General features: G+C 42.0%; 1 protein-coding gene across 1 annotated transcript in view; it reads right to left on the bottom strand.

Moving 5' to 3' along the window:
* The window catches only part of GRM8 (glutamate metabotropic receptor 8), a 1,454,623-nt gene that overhangs the window by 136,438 nt on the left and 1,298,014 nt on the right, over positions 1 to 20,171 (bottom strand). The gene's annotated exons all lie outside the window — the stretch shown is intronic.

The raw sequence follows: 20,171 nt of genomic DNA, 5'->3' as shown, positions 1-20,171 counted from the left end.
AATGATAAAAATTTCATTTGGGTACAGTGTTGTATGGCCGCGCAATTGTCATTCAAAGTGCATCAGCGCTGAAAGCTGAAAATTGGTCTGGGCATGAGGGGGGTTTAAGTGCCCAGTAAGCAAGTGGTTAATGACACCCCAGAGCAGTTCACAGATCACAGTGCGAACTTTGGATTCATTCAGAAATCAGATCGCATGGGTGAGAACACCCATGCGATCCAGTTCCAGTATGGAGTCCCTGCACCTTTTTCTGTGCGAATCCAATGCGAGTTCAGCCATACAACTGTATGGCTGAACTCGCATTGCTCAGACATTGCATGTGATCACACCTGCAGTGCGAGTGTGAATCACATGCGATTTATGAGATTGCCCTAGTCTGAACCTAGGCTCATATATAAAAAATATAGGAATGCAAAATCCAAAAAAGTAAAATTAATCACTTAAGGACCGCCTCACGTCGATATACATCAGCAGAATGGCACGGCTGGGCACAATCACGTACCTGTACGTTGCCTATAAGTGCCCAGCCATGGGTCCCGCGTGCACCGCTGGCAGCACACTCGCGATCCGGTCCTGAGCTCTGTGACCGTGGCCGCGGGACCCGTGGCCCCGATTGCTGCCGGTGTCCCGCGATCGGATCACAGAGCTGAAGAACGAGGAGAGGTAAGTGTAATCAACCTCTCATCGTGCTTCCTAGTGAGGCTGTCACTGATCGTCTGTTCCCTGTTACTAAATTACCCTTTTCTCACCAAATAATCTGATTTACTTTTACTTTTGGTGTAACGATCTACGAGTTTCGCATACATTCCTTACAACCTCCCCTGTTCCTTCTCCCATTTACAGCCAAATACATCAAACATAGCTCAACATTATAAAATCATTGCTGTAGCACATGGTTGCCAGTTTCCTAGCACACATGAACAGAACATAGCTGATGGCTTTCCCCAAAAATCACATTCTTCAAATTTTTTTTTATTGTACTCATATTATGGTTAACATAATTTGGTCACTTATGCTTCTTATTGTCATTAATCATAATCCTAAATATAAGAAGAATGCATCACTGTGTTTATTACTGTGTCTGTCATATGCTTTTACATGACATTTTAAAACCTTTCTTACATGTTCTGTAGATGGTTCATGATTTATCTGCTTACAAAAATCTTTGCTGCAAATGGGTTGTGCAGAAACCATCGGTGGCCCTTTTTCTACATTAGAACATTGCACAGCATGCAGATAATTTATGAGACACAGTAAATGCATGTCTAGTACACTAATATTGTGGTTAGCCAAAATAATCTTCCTAGGGGATACTTCTCATAAGTGGTCTCCATGGCTTTGTTGACTGCACACTACGGCCTCTCCCAGCTTAAGCCCCAATTTTACTTGCAAACATGCCAACCTGGGTACTTCCCACCATCAACTCTCTGAACCAAGACGTAATGAATAAGTTCGCCTTTGTTAAAAATAAAGAAATGCACATCGTTTTGCAGTTAGAAAAAAAATGTGCATTCATTTTTTTGTACTATGAGTCTGCAAATCATTGCACCCATGATTGCAGATCACAGTTGCTATACAGGGCCCATGAACTACCAAGAACACCCAACAGCACCCTGGTAGTTTGTTGAGAACTACAAGCCGAAAGCTTCCAACCATACAAATACGAGGGGGCTTCCAAAAGTTTCTGCACTTTTATCACTTTTATGTTTTTGTTGGAAATGGTGAGGGTGGGAGGAGTAGTAATTGGTTGTGTCTGAGAATGTTATGTGAATGTGACTAGTCTGTCTGTCAAGCCGGCTGACCTTGCAGTTTTAGAGTGAAATTGTAGTGTATTCTCAGTGAGCACATACAGTGTTTGAGTTATTATTGCAGTAGCTGTCTTAAAGTAACTTTTGATAGGACTTTCACATTTTCATAAGCTTGTTCTTCCAAGTTTTAATTATTGCATTTAATATAGAGAATATTAATGTATGCATGTATAATTGAATATTATACAAATAACATGGTTAAAAAGTTAACAGATATCTATACAATTATTTACATCTATCTCGTCTCTTTTAAGCGTTTATGTGAAAAAAAAGAAGAGTATATATTCCATTTAGGAAGGAAAAGCATATTTTATAGAAAATGAATTGTGTGAATACACTAGACATAAACCCTTATGGAGTTAATTTGTGCTTCACCTTTTCCCCATATTAAAAAGTTGACATTTGCTTGCTGTCAGAACAATAACAACAACTACTTAAAAATTGCAGACTGACAACATAATGACCCATCATGAAAAGTATAAATGGTGCTAATTGTCTTTATTAAATGTCTGTGTAGATAGAGATTATGATCATTTTAAAATCATAAATGTTTTCTAGCTTGGATGACAAGGAAAAAAAATCAAACCTGAAGTCAAACTCTAAGTGCACTGTTGAGAAATACATCAATGTAAGCAAGCCAGACACATTAGATCTAACTTGCTTTTTTGAATATCTGTAACTATTAGCAAACTATAAATAAAAAAGTGTTGTAAAACAGGTCTTTTACTGGCTTTTATGCACAGAATTACATAATCAGTTGACTGCCCAAGCCTTTGTATGTGCAGAACAAATATGTTCTAATTATACGAGTAAGCATCAGGAGGTGGAAGAACAATTAAACTCTTGGAATAAAAGGTAACTGTTCTAAGTGCCATTGACAGTAATGTAGTCTAAACTCTTATTCCTGCGTTTGAAAACTTGGTCTGTGTGTTAATTGGAAGTAAAATATAAAAAGCACATACAATTTAAAAAAGTATAAACATTTCTACTTAAAACTATATAACCTCTCCACAGACTTTCTTCTCAATCCTTCTTGCTGCTTTACCCAGATTAGGTCATATTTGACTGGAAGTGTGGAAGTGGAAGGTGTTTTACATTGCACAGTAGACATGTGCATTCATTTTCATCCGAATGCATTTTTGCCTGAATTTCGGGTATTTGTGTTATCGTTTTAACCTCCCTGGCGGTATGATTATTTCAGATTTTAGGTGCTGAAAGTGGTACCATTATTTTGCATGGAAATTTGGCGTTTTATATTGTAGACCTGTAATTCTTAGAAATAACTCACTTAAATCCATCCAAACAAGAGTCTAGTAGACATCCTGGGTATGATAATGTTTGAAATACGAAATCATAAAATCCCTGCGTACTGAGGGGAGCAACTGGAGCAAGTCCTGCACACAGGTTAGTGTAGTATGTATATGTAAAGCAATAAGAAGACAAATGGATGTCTCCAAAAAGAATAGCAAAAAGGAAGATCAGCCACGGTGTATCAAAAATAAAAATAAACTTTACTGAAAAACCAGTATGATTTATCCACTAGTGGTAACAATGACACCAATAGAGTGGAAGCATCCCCCCAATGTACCCAGGTAAAAACACATAGAAAAAATGTCAACATTGTCACAATATGGCAGCAAAACCAGACCCCCCCCCCACACACACACGTACTGTATAACCAAATATAGAAGGACTGGTGCTGCTCAAGGTCGCTAATCCAGTATGGATTAAGTGTCAGGAAGCTAATTGTTAGGTAATTTGGACAGGGTATAATCCCAATATCCATTAAATTGGTAGGTACAATGGCCGATGGGTGTGGAGATGTGACTCGTTGTACGTCTTGAGGCATGTATGCGTTCCTTGATTATCTGATCAAGGGCCATACTGCAGTGCAAAATGTAAGCACATCGTTTCCCTGTAAGCCCAGGTTCTGAATCTAGGGAAGCAAGTGTCAGCACTGAGAATACCCTCCATACTAAAAGAGAGCCGGGAACCTTCCCTGGCAGGGGGCAGCACAGAGGCAAGTGGAGAAAAAGAGTTACAGGCACCAGAAAAGAGTAGATGGGTGACAGTCAGGAAGGATAGAGGGCGATGTGCCAGCGAGGCCAATCCAGGGCTGGAGCATCCCAAGCATCCATTGAGTGACATTGGTGAAACCAGTCAGGGACCAGCACTGCTTGAGCTGAGGGACTCTCCTAGCTGCCAGGAGAAGAACTCCTCCAGTGAGAGTGGGGGGAAGCGAAGGGAAAGGATAGACAGTTTCTGGCGGTAGGGGACTCAATTCTTAGAAGGACAGAGAGGATAATCTATCACAAAGGCCTGAAGCGCCAAACTGTATGCTGTCTACCGGGCACTTGGGTTCAGTACATCATGGATCTGGTGGGCAGATTACTGGGAGGGGCTGGGGAAGACACGGCTGTCATGGTGCATCACTGACAAAGTCGGAGACAGATGGAGTGTCCTAAAGAACGATTTTAGGGACTTGGGAGCTGAATTGAGGAAAAGGACCTCTGAGATAGTATTCTTAGGAATACTACTGGTACATCAAACTACACAAGAAAGGCAGAGGGAGATTAGGGAAGTAAACAAGTGGCTGAGGAGCTGGTGTAATAAAGAGGGGTTTGGGTTCCTAGAGGACTTGGCCGACTTCTCAGTTGGTCACCAGTACTATAGAAGGGACGGGCTGCACCTAAATGAGGAGGGTGCAGAGATGTAGAGATAGTCAGCGTGGAACATAGTCGAGAGGGTAGTATTGGGGGCATTAGTGCTAGGTTGACTAAAGCACATAAACCTAAAGTAAGCATAGTAACAAGTCCTAGTTGCAATCTCAGAACACCCATTAAGAGGATAGTATGCAACCGGTCTAAACTACGTGGCATGTTCACCAATGCCAGGAGACTGGAGGACAAAATGAGTGAACTAGAGATACTGTTGTACAAGGAGGATTTGGATTTTGTGGGAATTTCTGAGTTTGGTTCAACAGCTCTCATGATTGGCTGGCAACAGTTCAACGGTATACCCTTTATTGCAGGGATAGAGAGGGTAAAAAAGGGGGAGGGTATGTCTGTATATCAAGAATAATTTACAAGGGAATGTGAGAGATGACATCACTAAGGGAGCTAGGGAGGAGGTGGAATTCTTAGTTTTGACATTAGTTATGAAGAATGGTTGCAAGCACTGAACTTATTCTCTCTGGTGAAGACACGCTTGAGAGGGCATATGATTTAAATTTACAAATACTATACTTAGAAAAGGTATATGTGTAGCGCTATGACAAAGACGGAAACTTTAAAATTATATGTATCACCATATACATTTTCAGATAAGGAAAAACGTATTCCCTAGTGAAAAAACATAAACCACATTTAAGCAGTTGAATAAACCTTTGAAATACAAATACAAGTGAAAAAGATGAAAAAAATATATAAATAATGATTTATATCATTATTATATAATGATCCATAAATCCTCACCCCTGAAAGATCCCGTTCTCGTTTTGTCACGAGCGATTGAGGGTGCCAGTCATTGCGCCTGCCAGGAACTCGCATTGGCTCCGGGCACACGCTGCAGGCACGCCTCTATGGCCAAAAGGTGAAGCGACGTAAGGTGACGTTATTTTGATCGGTCAGCAAGCAGTTAAATTACGTAGAGGATTCTTTACTGTAAGAGTGGCAAGGATGTGGATTTCCCTTCCACAGGCGGTGGTTTCAGCAGGGGCATCAATAGTTTCAACAACCTATTAGATAAGCACCTGAACCACCGCAACACACAGGAATATACAATGTAATACTGACATATAATCACACACATAGGTTGGACTTGATAGACTTGTGTCTTTTTTCAACTTGACTTACTATGTAACTAAGGATTAATGTTCTGATGAACAATGGTTCCGTGTTCTACAACTAGCATGTCCATTAAGACGGCTTGTGCAAAGATTATGCAGAGCTATGATGATAGTGTATAGCCTCTCCAGGTTATATAGCACACAATAGTGGAGCGTCATTGACCGGTTTTGTAGCAATGCATATGCCAAGGTATAGCCGACTTAGATAAACCAGAGCTTCAAAGGTGCCAGTGGCTAAACAGCATGAAAGGAGATGATTCTCTAAATGTTCTGGTGACAGTTGGACCTAATCATGGGTCGAGATGTCTGTCAATATAACAAACAGTATACACTTGTCAGTCCTGTGTTGAAAGGGTAGAGCACAGCACTGGGAGCTCAGTTTAGGATTCATCAGAAAAGGAGGTTGCCCAAAGGCTCTCACCCCTCCATTGTGTTGTCTGATGTGAGGGTGGTATATGCAGGGGTCAAGTCCTAGGGAAAAAAGTGTGGGAACTCCCACCCAAGATCCACTCCCCCACCAAAAAAAATTAAAAAAAAATAGGACATTGGGGCACATCAAGGCACGGGGCACATCAGGGCACGGAGCATATCAGGGCAAGGAACACATCAGGCCACATGGCACATCAGGGCACGGGGCACATTATGGCACATCAGGGCACATTATGGCACATCAGGGCACATTATGGGGCACAGGGCACGGGGCACATCACGGCACGGGGCACATAGCACATCAGGGCATGGGGCACATTATGGCACATTATGGAGCACATCAGGGCACATTATGTGGCACATTGGGGCACATAGCACATCAGGGCACATTATGGGGCACATAGCACATCAGGGCACATAGCACATAAGGGCATGGGGCACATCAGGGCATGGGACACATCAGGCCACATGGCACATCAGGGTATGGGAGAAACGTTGGCACATTATGGCACCTCAGGGCTCATTATGGCACATCAGGGCACATTATGCCCCATCATGGCACATTATGGGGCACGTGGCACATCAGGGCACATAGCACATAAGGGTGCGGGGCACATCAGCCCACATGGCACATCAGGGCACACCAGGGAACATTATGGCACATTATGGGGCACATAGCACATCAGGGCATATTATGGGGCACATAGCACATAAGGGCACAGGGCACATCGGGCATGGGGCACATCAGGCCACATAGCACATCAGAGCATGGGAAATGTTGGCACATGGGGGCACATCAGGGCACATTATGGGTCACATAGCACATCAGGGCACATTATGGCACATCAGGGCACATTATGGGGCACATAGCACATCAGGGCACATAGCACATCAGGGCACATTATGGCACATCAGGGCACATTATGGGGCACATAGCACATCAAGGCACATATCACATAAGGGCACGGGCACATCAGGTCACATGGCACATCAGGGCATGGGGCACGTCAGGGCACATTATGGGGCACAGTGGGGCACATAGGACATCAGGGCAGGGGGCACATTACGGCATGGGGCACATCAGGGCACATAGCACACCAGGGCACATAGCACATAAGGACATGGGGCACATCAGGCCACATGGCACATCAGGGTATGGGGGAAACGTTGGCACATCAGGGCACATTATGGCACATTATGGGGCACATAGCACATAAGGGTGCGGGGCACATCAGGCCACATGGCACATCAGGGCACATCAGGGCATGGGGCACATCAGGGAACATTATGGCACATTTTGGGGCACATATCACATCAGGGCATATTATGGGGCACATAGCACATCAGGACACATAGCACATAAGGGCACATCGGGGCATGGGGTACATTGGGCCACATGGCACATCAGGACATGGGGAAACGTTGGCACATGGGGGCACATTATGGCACATCAGGGCATATTATGGGTCACATAGCACATCAGGGCACATTATGGCACATCAGGGCACATTATGGGGCACATAGCACATCAGGGGACATAGCACATAAGGGCACGGGGCACATCAGGGCACATGGCACATCAGGGCATGGGGCACATCAGGGCACATTATGGGGCACAGTGGGGCACATAGGACATCGGGGCAGGGGGCACATTACGGCATGGGGAACATAATGGGGCACAGTGGGGCACATAGGACATCAGGGCAGGGGGCAAATTACGGCATGGGGCACATAATGGGGCACGTAGGACATCAGGGCAGGGGGCACATTACGGCATGGGGCACATAATGGGGCACAGTGGGGCACATAGGACATCAGGGCTGGGGGCACATTACGGCATGGGGCACATCAGGGCACATAATGGGGCACAGTGGGGCACATAGGACATCAGGGCAGGGGGCACATTACGGCATGGGGCACATAATGGGGCACAGTGGGGCACATAGGACATCAGGGCAGGGGGCACATTACGGCATGGGGCACATCAGGGCACATAATGGGGCACAGTGGGGCACATAGGACATCAGGGCAGGGGGCACATTATGGCATGGGGCACATAATGGGGCACAGTGGGGCACATAGGACATCAGGGCAGGGGGCACATTATGGCATGGGGCACATAGGAAATCAGGGCAGGGGGGCACATTAGGGCATGGGGCACATAGCACACCAGGGGGCACATTATAGGGCACATCGTCATCTTACTAGGCAGTATGCAGAGTAGCACAGGAAGCGTTTGGCTGTAGTAAGTTCTCCCTCACTTCACACAGTGCTGTTCACTCCCCAGCGGCCCCCCCTCTCTTCTCGTCTATCCCCATTGGCTAGTGATATCATCTGGGATAGACCATAGACGAGAAGAGAGGGGGGGGGCGCCGGGGAGCTAACAGCGCTGTGTGAAGTGAGGGAGAGCTTACAGCCAAACACTTCCTGCGCTACTCTGCATACATCTCATTCAGGCGACTCGATTCCTGCAAAGGGAACGGCGTTCCCGCTGTGAAAATAGTGCAGGGACGCCGTTCCCATACGCAGGACTCGAGCCCTGGGTATATGGATAGATTCACTTCATGATCATTGCAATCAGCGTGTTGAAAATTCCTTGATAAATCCTCATGTTGTTTGTCGTTATCTAGTGGACAAGCCTCATGAGGTAGTGTAGAGCAGACTTGTCTAGTCAATCCACGCAGAAGGGGTGGCTTGGTGTTACACCGGGCGCCAGCTGGAACGCATGGGGAACGGAGGGCTGGGGTGGAGCTGCCTACATCAATGTGTTTCGCACACGTGATCGCGCACTTGGTCATGGTGTCTTTGTTACCACTAGTGGATAAATCGTACTGTTTTTTCAATAAAGTCTTGGGGGTATCCCATCCACATGGACAAATAGGTGATAACTAATCAAATACTTAACTATTTCCAGATATTGGAAAGTGGGTCCCATTTTTTATTTTATTCTAATGCTTAGTGTAGTATGTACAGTACAGTGTCAGCAGGATACAGACCAGTCTGTACATTATATACAGACCAGTCTGTCCACTGACACCGTACATAATATACAGACCAGTCTGTACCTTGACATTGTACTTTACACCATACTATATGTTATACACACACCAGTCTGTATATAATGTACAGTACGGTGTCAGTGTACGGACTGGTCTGTGTATAATGTACAGTACAGTGTCAGTGTACAGAATGGTCTGTATATGATGTACAGTACAGTGTCAGTGTATAAGACTGGTCTGTATGTAACAGCCTGTACTGTGCCCTCCTAACCCCCTGTGCTGTGCCCTCCCTGTGTTGGCTTCTCCTTCCCCCACCAGCTGTAACCTCTGCCAGTCATGTCTCCCAATGGCCCTCCCATCCCCATCCTCTTCCCCCCAGCGATCAGCCTTTTCCTTCTCAACTCTCCCACCTCACAATCCCTATTTCACCCCACCCTCAACTACCCTGCTCTCACTTACCCCTCTACTCCCCCCAATCATCCTGCCGTCACTCCAGTCTCACCCAACAACCCCCCCTGACCACCCCCCTACCTACACATTGGGTATCGGTAATTGGTATCGGCAAGGACTTGCAAAAAAGTATCAGTACTCGTACTCAGTGTTAAAAAAAAGTGGTATCGGTGCATCCCTACTTGTTACCATAGTGGTTTATTTCCCCAATTATAATCCACAGGTTCAGGGGTTTATTAGACTCCTGGTGTCCCTTTGCCCTCCAAAACAGCTCATCAAATGCAGATCATGCAGATCATGCTTCCTTGGCTGTAACAGCCAGGGAATGATAGCTTTGAAACCAGAAGTGACTAAATCCTCACTGCTTCTGGGTTTATACGTCACAGAGGAAATTGAGGAAAGGATGTCTTTCCATTTCCTCTGTGGAAAGCCATCCCAACTGCTTACTGCAATCCTGAGCTTCCCAGAGGAATGGAAGAGTCTGGGAACTGCTGTGGACGGTGGCAGAGGGCCTTCCCAGTGCTGTAAAAGTGATCACTTTTATCTGACAGTCAATCACTGGCTAAAAAAAATGGCAGATGCAGCCTTGATTCTGGTATGACTACTTGCTGTCAAAACCTTTTTTTTTTACATAAATTGGATGGCAAGTGGTTAAAAAGAAAGATAGGCTGAAAAGAAACAGCTTCTGTTTTGCTTTGTGTTCAGGAAACCCATCATAAATTAGTGTATTAGTTAAACAATTTTCTGAAACAAAGATTATATATAAAGAGTAAAACAACTAAACAGTTTAAAATATGTATGTGTGAAAAAATAATTACCCCAAACTGCTGAGGTTTCCCTGTAAGTTAATTTGCAAGAAATATCATCTCTGAATTAAAATACCTTTTTTGCACAATGAAAATTTAAAGTGGAAATAAACTTCAAGCAGTTTTCCTTGCTGGAAAAAAAAGCTGTACTTGAGAACCTGTACAGTAGTTCAAGCATCTCAATGCTATTGCATCATTCAATCTGTGAATCTATGCTTTCTCAACCACTTGCTGACTGCCCTATAGCAGTTTTACTGCTACAGGGTGGCAGCTATGCACAGGATCACATATATATATAAGTGATCCTTAACTCCCACCTGCAAGGTGCACCGCGGGCAGGCCAATTTTGCTGTGATCCTTCAGAACAGAAGCCGATCTGCGGGTGCTGGGCATTCATATCCTCCAGCACCCACCGATCGTCAGTAAAAAAAACACAGAATGGAAATCTGCCTATGTAAACAAGACAGATCGCCATTCTGACAAGGGGGAAGGGATGGATTATGTATTCCCGCAAAGAAGGGACTAGAATCCATATCTTCCCCTAGTAAAAGCAGCACATACAATACACAAACTCTTGCTAGGCACACAGTTAACCCTTTGATCACCTTAGATGTTTAACCACTTTCCGCCCAGCCTATAGAAAAATGGCGGCCCGGGCAGTGGTTCAGTTATCCTGACTGGACGCTATATGACATCCAACAGGATAACTGCCTGTGTACGCCCATGGGGGCACGTATCACGACTATCAGTGGTGTGGCATGTCCATCTGAAACACTGCTACACTGATCTCAGTAAAGAGCCTCTGACAGAGGCTCTTTACCACATGATCAGCCATGTCCAATCACTGCTGATCACAATGTAAACAGTAAGAGCCATTGATCGGCTTTTCCTCACTCGCGTCTGACAGACGTGAGTAGAGGAGAGCCGATCGGTGGCTCTCCTGACAGATTGGGGTCTGTGCTGATTGCTTATCAGTGCAGCCCCCCGATGATGCCTGCCCAGGAACACCAGAGATGCTGCCAGACCACCAGGGATGCCCACAAAGGTACCCCAAAAGGTATGCCACCCTGGACCACCAGGGAGATGGCAATCAGTGCCCATCAGCAATACCTGTGAGTGCCATCAGTGATGCCTATAAGTGCCATCTATCAGTGCTACGTATCAGTGCCCTTCAGTGCCATGTATCAATACCCATCAGTGCAGTCTTTCAGTGTCCATCAGTGTCACCTATCAGTGCCCCCAAGTGCTACCCATGAGTGCCCATCAGTGTCACCTATCAATACCCATCAGTGCCACCTATCAGTGCCCATCATCAGTGCCCATCAGTGTCACCTCATTGGTGCCACCTTATACATGCCCGTCAGTGCCACCTTATCAGTGCCCATCAGTGAAGGAGAAAACTTACTTATTTCCACATTTTTTTAACAGAAACAAAAGAAAAACTTTTTTTTTAATTTTCGGTTGTTTAGCAAAAAATAAAAACTGCAAATACCACCAAAAGACAGCTCTATTTGTGGAAACAAAATTATAAAAACATTTTTTGGGTATAGTATAGCATGCCAGTGCATTTGTTATTTAAATAGTGACAGCGCTGAAAGCTGAAAATTGGCTTGGGCAGGAATGGCCTGATATTGAAGTGATTAATCCCTTCTTAGCCCACGTACACACGGTCGGAGATTTTGCCAACCAAATCCGTCGGATTTAGTCCGACGGATTGTGTCCGAAACTGTTGCATACACACGATTGGGCCAAGTTGGCAAAAAATCCGATCTTTCAGAACGTGATGACGTAATTTCGTTACGATGGGGCTACATTCAAGGCTAGTAGCCAATAGCTTTGATGTAGGAATTTGATCTGAGCATGCGTGGCACTTGGTCCGATCAAAATGCTCTACACATGATTGGATTAGGTCCGTCCGGCCCAGTTGGTCGGGAAATATTTCCAACATGTTGGAAAATTGGGTCGGACGGAGATTCGGACGGAATCAGTCCGATGCATACCACACACAGTCGGATTATCTGACGACGTCCGATAAGACTCATTCCGACAGATTCTCTGACCGTGTGTACAAGGGCTGAGCCAGTGTCATTAGTAAAATGACAGTGCATATTTTTAGCACTGATTATATATATATATATATATATATATATATATATATATATATATATATATACGCTTATTGGGATTTTTTTTAAAATCAAAAATAGGAGGATACATATTTGCCTAAATTTAAGAAGAAATGTTATGTTTTACATAGTTTTATTGGATATCTTTTATAGCAGAAAGAAAAAAAAAATATTGTTTATTTTTTCAGAATTGTCATTCTTTTTTTGTTTATAGTGCAAGTAATAAAAAGTGCAGTAGTAATCAAATACCACCAAAAGAAAGCTCTATTTGTGGAAAAAAAATAACATAAATATTATTTGGGTACAACGTTCCATGACCAAACAATTGTCAGTTAAATTAACGCAAAAAATTGTCTGGTCATGAAGGGGGGTAGATCTTCCGGAGGTCAAGTAGTTAAAGTATAACAAAATGCAAAACTTTTTTATTTTATTTTGGAAAGAATGGAGAGGGATTATAACACCTGTTCTAATCCCTAACGCTGTTTTTATTATTGTTTGTGCCTCAATTAGGGAAATTCACCTTTTCTGTTTGTCCTGTTTACGGTTATCATTGAAAGTGAAAGTTAAAGAAAATACAGTTTTGGGCATAGAAAATGAAAGTACATTTCTGCAATGGAAAACAGATGGCAAAAAAAAAAAGATAGGCGTTAGAACCCTCCCTTATGCCTCGTACACACGATCAGACTTTCCAACAACAAAACCGTGGAATTTTGTCCGAAGGGTGTTGGTTCAAACTTGTCTTGCACACACACAAATGTTGGCCAACAATTACGTAGTGGTGATGTACTAGATGTACTATGTGGTTTTTCACATCTTTAGCGCCACCCTTTGGTCTCCTTCTGCAAATTTTCTGTCAGTAGAAGTTTGGTGAGTGTTGATTCACGCTTTTTTTTTCATTTAGTGCTTTTCATATTGTGCTTTTCAGTTAGTTTCTTTTTTCTTAACAGTCGATCAGACATGTTGCGGAATTGGAGGAGATTATGTGTTATTTATTATGTGTTATTTATTATTGGCCTTGGAGTTATTGCTTTGACTTTTTTTGGTTGAATATTGATTTGATTTGGTATATTTTCTATATTTTTGGTTGCATAGAATGCACTTTTTGGTTAAGTTCTATTGGCAGATACCATGTCTAACTTTGTTTTTTAATGCACAATAAAAAAATGTGTAGAATAATACTTGGCTATGTATTTTACTTTGAATGACAGTTTGGGAGTAGGCAGCTACATTTAAAAAAATACAATGTAAAATTGACAAGGGACACCAACATAGTTGTTTCTTTGATCTTAAAAACTAGGGGATTAGGGGATAATGTTGTTGTGGTAACTTGCACAAATAAAAATAAAAAATAAACATAATAATAATATTATTCTTGATATCACTAAAAAAAAAGTCTTTGAAAATGTGTTTGCAATAACTCCACCAGTATCACCAGCAAAGCAGCTTCATTATTATCCTCTTAAAGAAGTAGAGAATTGTGCGCTGCATTTGGAAATTTCATAATTTGCTATGTCACAAATGTTAATTCTGCATTACAAACGCTAGTTTACAAAACTGACCGCTTCTGCTTCTGAGCATGCGTGTTTGTACTTTGGACTTTTGTCTGACAGACTTGTGTATACACGATCAGAAAATCCGACAAAACACATTTGTTAGCGGAAAATTTGAAAACATGCTAGCCAACATTTGTTGGTGGAAAGTCTGACAATTGTCTGATGCTCCATCAGACAATTGTCAGACTTTCCACCAACAAATGTCAGATTTTCTGCCAGCAGCCTGACAGCCAACATTTCCCATCAGAAAATCTGATCATGTGAAAGAGGCTTTGCTCTAGCAAAAAAAAAAAAAAAAAGCTGTGCCTATAGCTCTACTTTAACTTCCCCTGTCACTTTTTGAATACTACTCCACCACCTATCAGATCACCAGACATCAAAGCAAGCTCTGACATGAGGAAGTTAAGCCTTGTTCTACTACCAAGATGACTCCCTCCACACGAAGCTACAGTGTGGAAAAAGGCATGGTAACTAAGAAATGGGGAAAAATCTGCTGCAGGGAGACCACAAACTATTCTGATAACAATGTTAGTAAAAAGGGTACAGATCTATTTAACCAACGTCTGACTCACCATAAAGTATGTAAAAGTGCACCACAGACAGGGGCGGACTGACCATTCAGGCACTCGGGCACTGCCCAAGGGCCCCATGTCACTAAGGGGCCCCATCAGGGTTGCCAGCCTCAATAAAACCAGGGACAGTATGTAAAAATCAGTGTTTTAAAAAAATCTATCTATTTCCTGGGGGCCCCATAATCTCCTATTGCTCGGGGACCCCATAATCTCCTATTACCCGGGGGCCCCATAATATCCTATTGCCCGGGGGCCCCATAATCTGCTATTGCCCGGGGGCCCCATGAGTTGTCAGTCCGCCCCTGACCACAGAAGCACAAATTAGTAGTAAATGACTGTATTTTAAAGGCTAAGTTTTTCCTTTGTGCACTTTTTTTCTAAATTCCAGCTCCCCATGTACCAATTCAGCATTATTGTGCTTATTTTGCAAAAATAAAACAGCTTTCCATTAATTCTTCACCTGCTTACCTAATTCTTTTCATAGCTGTTTAAACACACTGCTTGATTAGTTCTGCCTTACTTCCTGGTCAGACATTAGGTCATGACCCAGGAGGGAGTTGACCAGCTGAACTCATTAACACACACCCTGCATCTTCTACCCTCAGCTGGCCAACTCCTTCCTGTGTCATGACCTAAAGTCTGACCAGGAAGTAAGGCAAAACGAATCGAGTAATCTGTTTAAACAGTGATGAAGTTAGGTAAGCAGGTGTAGAATTAATGGAAAACAGTTTTATTTTTGCAAAATAATTGCATTAATGCTATATCGGTACAAAAGGGAGCTGAAATTTAAAAAAAAAAAAAAAAAAAGGTGAACAAAGGTGAACTAACTTAGCCTTTAATGCAAAAATAATGCAAATATAGTTCCAAAAAGGTGACAAATAAAACAAAGAAATAGGTTTTCAACTTTTGACATTCTCATTTTTGTGTGATACAGAGCACCACTAAAAGGTGCAACTACAAAAAGCTACCCTTAAATTAAATAACCCACAGATTGTGGAATAATGTAATAACAGTTGTAGGATATAACATTTTAAAATCGGAGTAAACGCTCATGTATAATGTTTGCCTATAGGTAAGCATATAATAAGGCTTACCTACAGGTATAGTAAATATCTCCTAAATTTGCACTGTTTAGGATATATTTACTTTAGATGCAGCCGGTGATGTCATCGGCGCATGCGCTCTGAAGAAACAGCATACCCATGCCATTCCTTCAGAACCATGCCATAAACAGTGGCTCCCACACACATGCGCAGGATTTACGTCATCGCTGACTCAGAAATTCACATTGGTGAAGCCTACAAACACAGAAAGAAGACAGAAAGAAAAACCTTCAGCGGTGACAGCATGCCGCTGGATAGCTATATTCTAGCACATCATGACTTAAACTGCCCAGGGGCCCTTTTTTTGTGTGGTTTACTACCACTTTAATATTGTAAAGCAAGGATGTAGTCTTACCAAGCTTTGCAACAGCTGCTTAGGTGTTTATAATGGCTTTGAACATAAGAATATATACATAATGCTTGGTAAACAATGCTTGGGACACCAACTGCAACAAGGTACACATTCTGTATGCACCTGGGAGCAATCAGGGCTGTGCACCCTCACCTACAGGGATGTCAGCCACTGAGCCCCAATAGACACCAGGGTGGCTGCTGGAAGGGGGTTCAACGCAACACTTGTACATCTCTGTGCTAGTAAAACTCAACCTTGCATGAGACATTGATTGAATTATCCCTTTTTTTCCTGGTTTCCAATATTGGCTTATTACCCTCATCATGACAGAAGACCCACCATGTAAAAACAAAAAAAAATGTAATAGTGTGCACTTGGTAAATTTGAATCAAACCTTAAAATGATAAAATGTGATGGGAGACTGCACTCACTTATAACTGAATACAAGGTAATTAATCTGATGGAAAAAATCTGTGTTGCACCTCACCTTTAAATTTTCAACCCAAGATAAACAACTCAGGCTCTAAAATAAATGTCACAGTAAATAATGCAATAAAATAAAATAAATATGCACTCATGTAAATATAAATCAAGGAAGCAAGAATTACATGTGCTGATCAATATTCCAAATGTGCACCTCCGCTGTGAAAAAAGAGCCTCTTACTAGAAATATATGACCCTTTCTAACTGAGATCATGCATTCTTACATGTACTGAAAGTGTCCACAGGATGGAGATGACCAGCTTGGCAAGGATCACAACCCAGACCGCACTCAGCTCAGCAATAAATGAGGGCAGCAGGAGAGGTTAGGAGAGAACCAGTGCAAGTCAGATAGTGTAGCACCTTATAAACTACTGAATTTATTTAGTATAAAGGGTACTCACAAGACAATAAATGAAACAAGCTCAATGTCCGCTGTCAATTGCCAATGGATATGATGGCATCAGAATCTAAGACCTTGTACACAGAGTCGAAAAAGGTCAGATCGGATTATGTTGTCAGAAAATCGTGTGTGGGCTCTATCGGACTTTTTCCATCGGAAATTCAGACAGAAAAAGTTTGAGAGCTGGATCTAAAATTTTCTGACAACAAAATCCAATCGGACTTTTTCTGATCATTTGCAGAGAATTCCGACGGACAAAGTGCCACGCATGCTCCTAATAAATTACGAGACGGCCTCTTTATAGTCCCATTGTACGTGTTTTACGTCACCTCGTTCCGATCTTCCATCTTTGTCCGACCGTGTGTATGCAACACAAGTTTTGGCCAAAATCCGTCTGAAAAAATCAGACAAATTTTATGATCGGAATTTCCGACCGTGTGTACGGGGGCTTAGGATCTGCTGGTGCTTGATAGTGGACTTTGATCTGTAAAGCGTGCTTATGAAGAATTTGGTACAATTTTGTTACTGTAATTCTTTGCCAAGCACATGCAATTTTGTGGCTTGAGATGCTTTGAATCTGTTTATTCAGTGCAACCTCACCTTTTATATTTTTTTACATAAAATGTAAAAATATTATGTTTGTTATTAAATTGTGTTTGTGTGCACTAAAATGTATTTGAATATATTTGATATCGAAATTATGGATTTGATTAAGAGTTTTGCTAATATTGTGTGACATAAAAATTGCAACTTTTGGCTTGTAATCTTCTGGCCAAAATGTGCAAATAATAAATAAAAGAAAAAAATTGTTCCAAATGCTTCTAACATTAAAAAGGATTACGTGAATGTGAATGTCCAGGCAATATCCTGTGACATTGTCACGAGGCTTGTAAATTCTTACAGAAGCTCAGTTCCTACTGACTTCACACCCCCAGAACAACATTTTCCAAAAGCACTCTCCGTGCACACAAATGGTACAATTTGGTAAAGTAGTATAGGCTATTTTTTTTATAATTATTCTTGCAATATTCTCAGCAAAATACATTTTCTTTTAACTCTAAGCTAAGGGAAAATGCATTCTGCAAAATGAACATTCTCTTATGATAGGACATCAACCCCAGTGTGTGTGTACAGGCTTTTAGAAGTCAAAGCAGCAGCACTGTTCTCCTGGGAAAGAAACAAATGTATCCATGTAGATTGTAGGAAAGCTGGGGTTTTCTAGTCCAGCAAGCAAGGCTGACTCTGATTTCAGTGTTCAAATAGGAAGTTAGGAACACATTGGATTTCTGGCAGATCAACAGGTATTTTCTCTGTACTTATTATTTTTAAAGGGATAAAAAATGGAAGGGTGTACAGTCATGGCTGAATTTGTTGGCACCCCAGAATTTATTCCAGACAATCAAGTATTTCTCACAGAAAAGTATTGTAGTAACACATGTTTTGCTATACACCTTTATTCCCTTTGTGTGTATGGGAACAAAACAAAAAAAGGGAGGAAAAAAAGCAATTTGGACATAATGTCACACAAAACTCCAAAAATGGGATGGTCAAAATTCTTGGAACCCTTAACTTAATATTTGATTGCAGTTGCTTCCTATAACCATCAATAAGCTTCACCTGGAATTTTGGACCACTCTTCCTTTGCAAACTGCTCCAGGTCTCTCTTATTGGAAGGGCGCCTTTTGCCAACAGCAATTTTCAGATCTCTCCACAGGCGTTTAATGGGATTTAGATCTGGACTCATTGCTGGTCACTTTAGAACTCTCCAGCGCTTTATTGCCATCCATTTCTGGGTGCTTTTTGACATTTGTTTGGGGACATTGTCCTGCTGGAAGACCCAAGATCTCAGACACAAACCCAGTTTTCTGACACTGGGCTCTACAGTGCGACCCAAAATCTTTTGGTAATCCTCAGATTTCATGATGCCTTGCACACATTCAAGGCACTCAGTGCTAGAGGCAGCATAACAACCCAAAACATCATTGAACTTTCACCATATTTTCATGTAGGTACTGTGTTCTTTTCTTTGTAGGCCTCATTCTGTTTTTGGTAAACAGTAGTATGACGTGCTTTACCAAAAAGCTCTATCTTGGTCTCATCTGTCCACAAGACATTTTCCCAGAATGATTTTGGCTTACTCAAGTAAATTTTGGCAAACTGTAGTCTTGCTTTTTTATGTCTTTATGTCAGCAGTGGGGTCCTCCTGGGTCTCCTGCTATAGCATTTCATTTCATTTAAATGTCGACGGATAGTTTGTGCCAACACTGATGCTCCCTGAGCCTGCAGGACAGCTTGAATTTCTTTGGAACTTGTGTGGGGCTACTTGTCCACCATCCAGACTATTCTGCTCTGCAATCTTTCATCAATTTTTCTCTTCTGTCCATGCCCAGAGAGATTAGCTACTGTGCCATGGGTTGCAAACTTCTTGATAATGTTGTGCACTGTTGACAAAGGCAAATCTAGATCTCTGGACATGGACTTGTAACCTTGATATTGTTGATATTTTTCCACAATTTTGGTTCTCAAGTCCTCAGACAGTTCTCTTCTCCTCTTTCTGTTGTCCATGCTTAATGTGGCACACACACACACACACACACACACACAATGCAAAGACTAAGTGAACTTCTCTCCTTTGTATCTGCTTTCAGGTGTGATTTTTATATTGCCCACACCTGTTACTTGCCCCAGGTGAGTTTAAAGGAGCATCACATGCTTGAAACAATCTTATTTATCCACAATTTTGAAAGGGTGCCAAGAATTTTGACCAGCCCATTTTTGGAATTTTGTGTGACATTATGTCCAATTTGCTTTTTTTCCTCCCTTTTGTTCCAATGCACACAAGGGAATAAACGTGTATAGCAAAACATGTGTTACTGCAATACTTTTCTGTGAGAAATACTTGATTTTCTGGAAACATTTCTGGGGTGCCAACAATTTCGGCCATGACTGTATACATGGATTTTAATTGTGCCCTGACACACACTTTAAACTTTCAGAAATGATTGGGAAAAAAACAAGCTGTTAAAATCAAAATTCATTATAAATAGTTGACTTTTCTATTCAGTATATATTCAATATTATCTCCTACAAGAAAACATAAAAAAAAATGTTCCTTGCTGGTAGTCATAGTCAAAGTCACCTTTATGACATCTACATAATAATATATCATACCTTACCAAACAATTTTTTTTCAATAAGTGGAACCAGTTTAAGCGAACATTTTTAGATATTAAATAAATTAAA

This window comes from Lithobates pipiens, unplaced genomic scaffold (assembly GCF_037356315.1).
Source record: "Lithobates pipiens isolate NorthernLeopardFrog02 unplaced genomic scaffold, aLitPip1_a1.2 Scaffold_8, whole genome shotgun sequence".
Lineage (NCBI taxonomy): Eukaryota > Metazoa > Chordata > Amphibia > Anura > Ranidae > Lithobates > Lithobates pipiens.
This window is presented reverse-complemented; position numbering and strand designations above follow the sequence as displayed.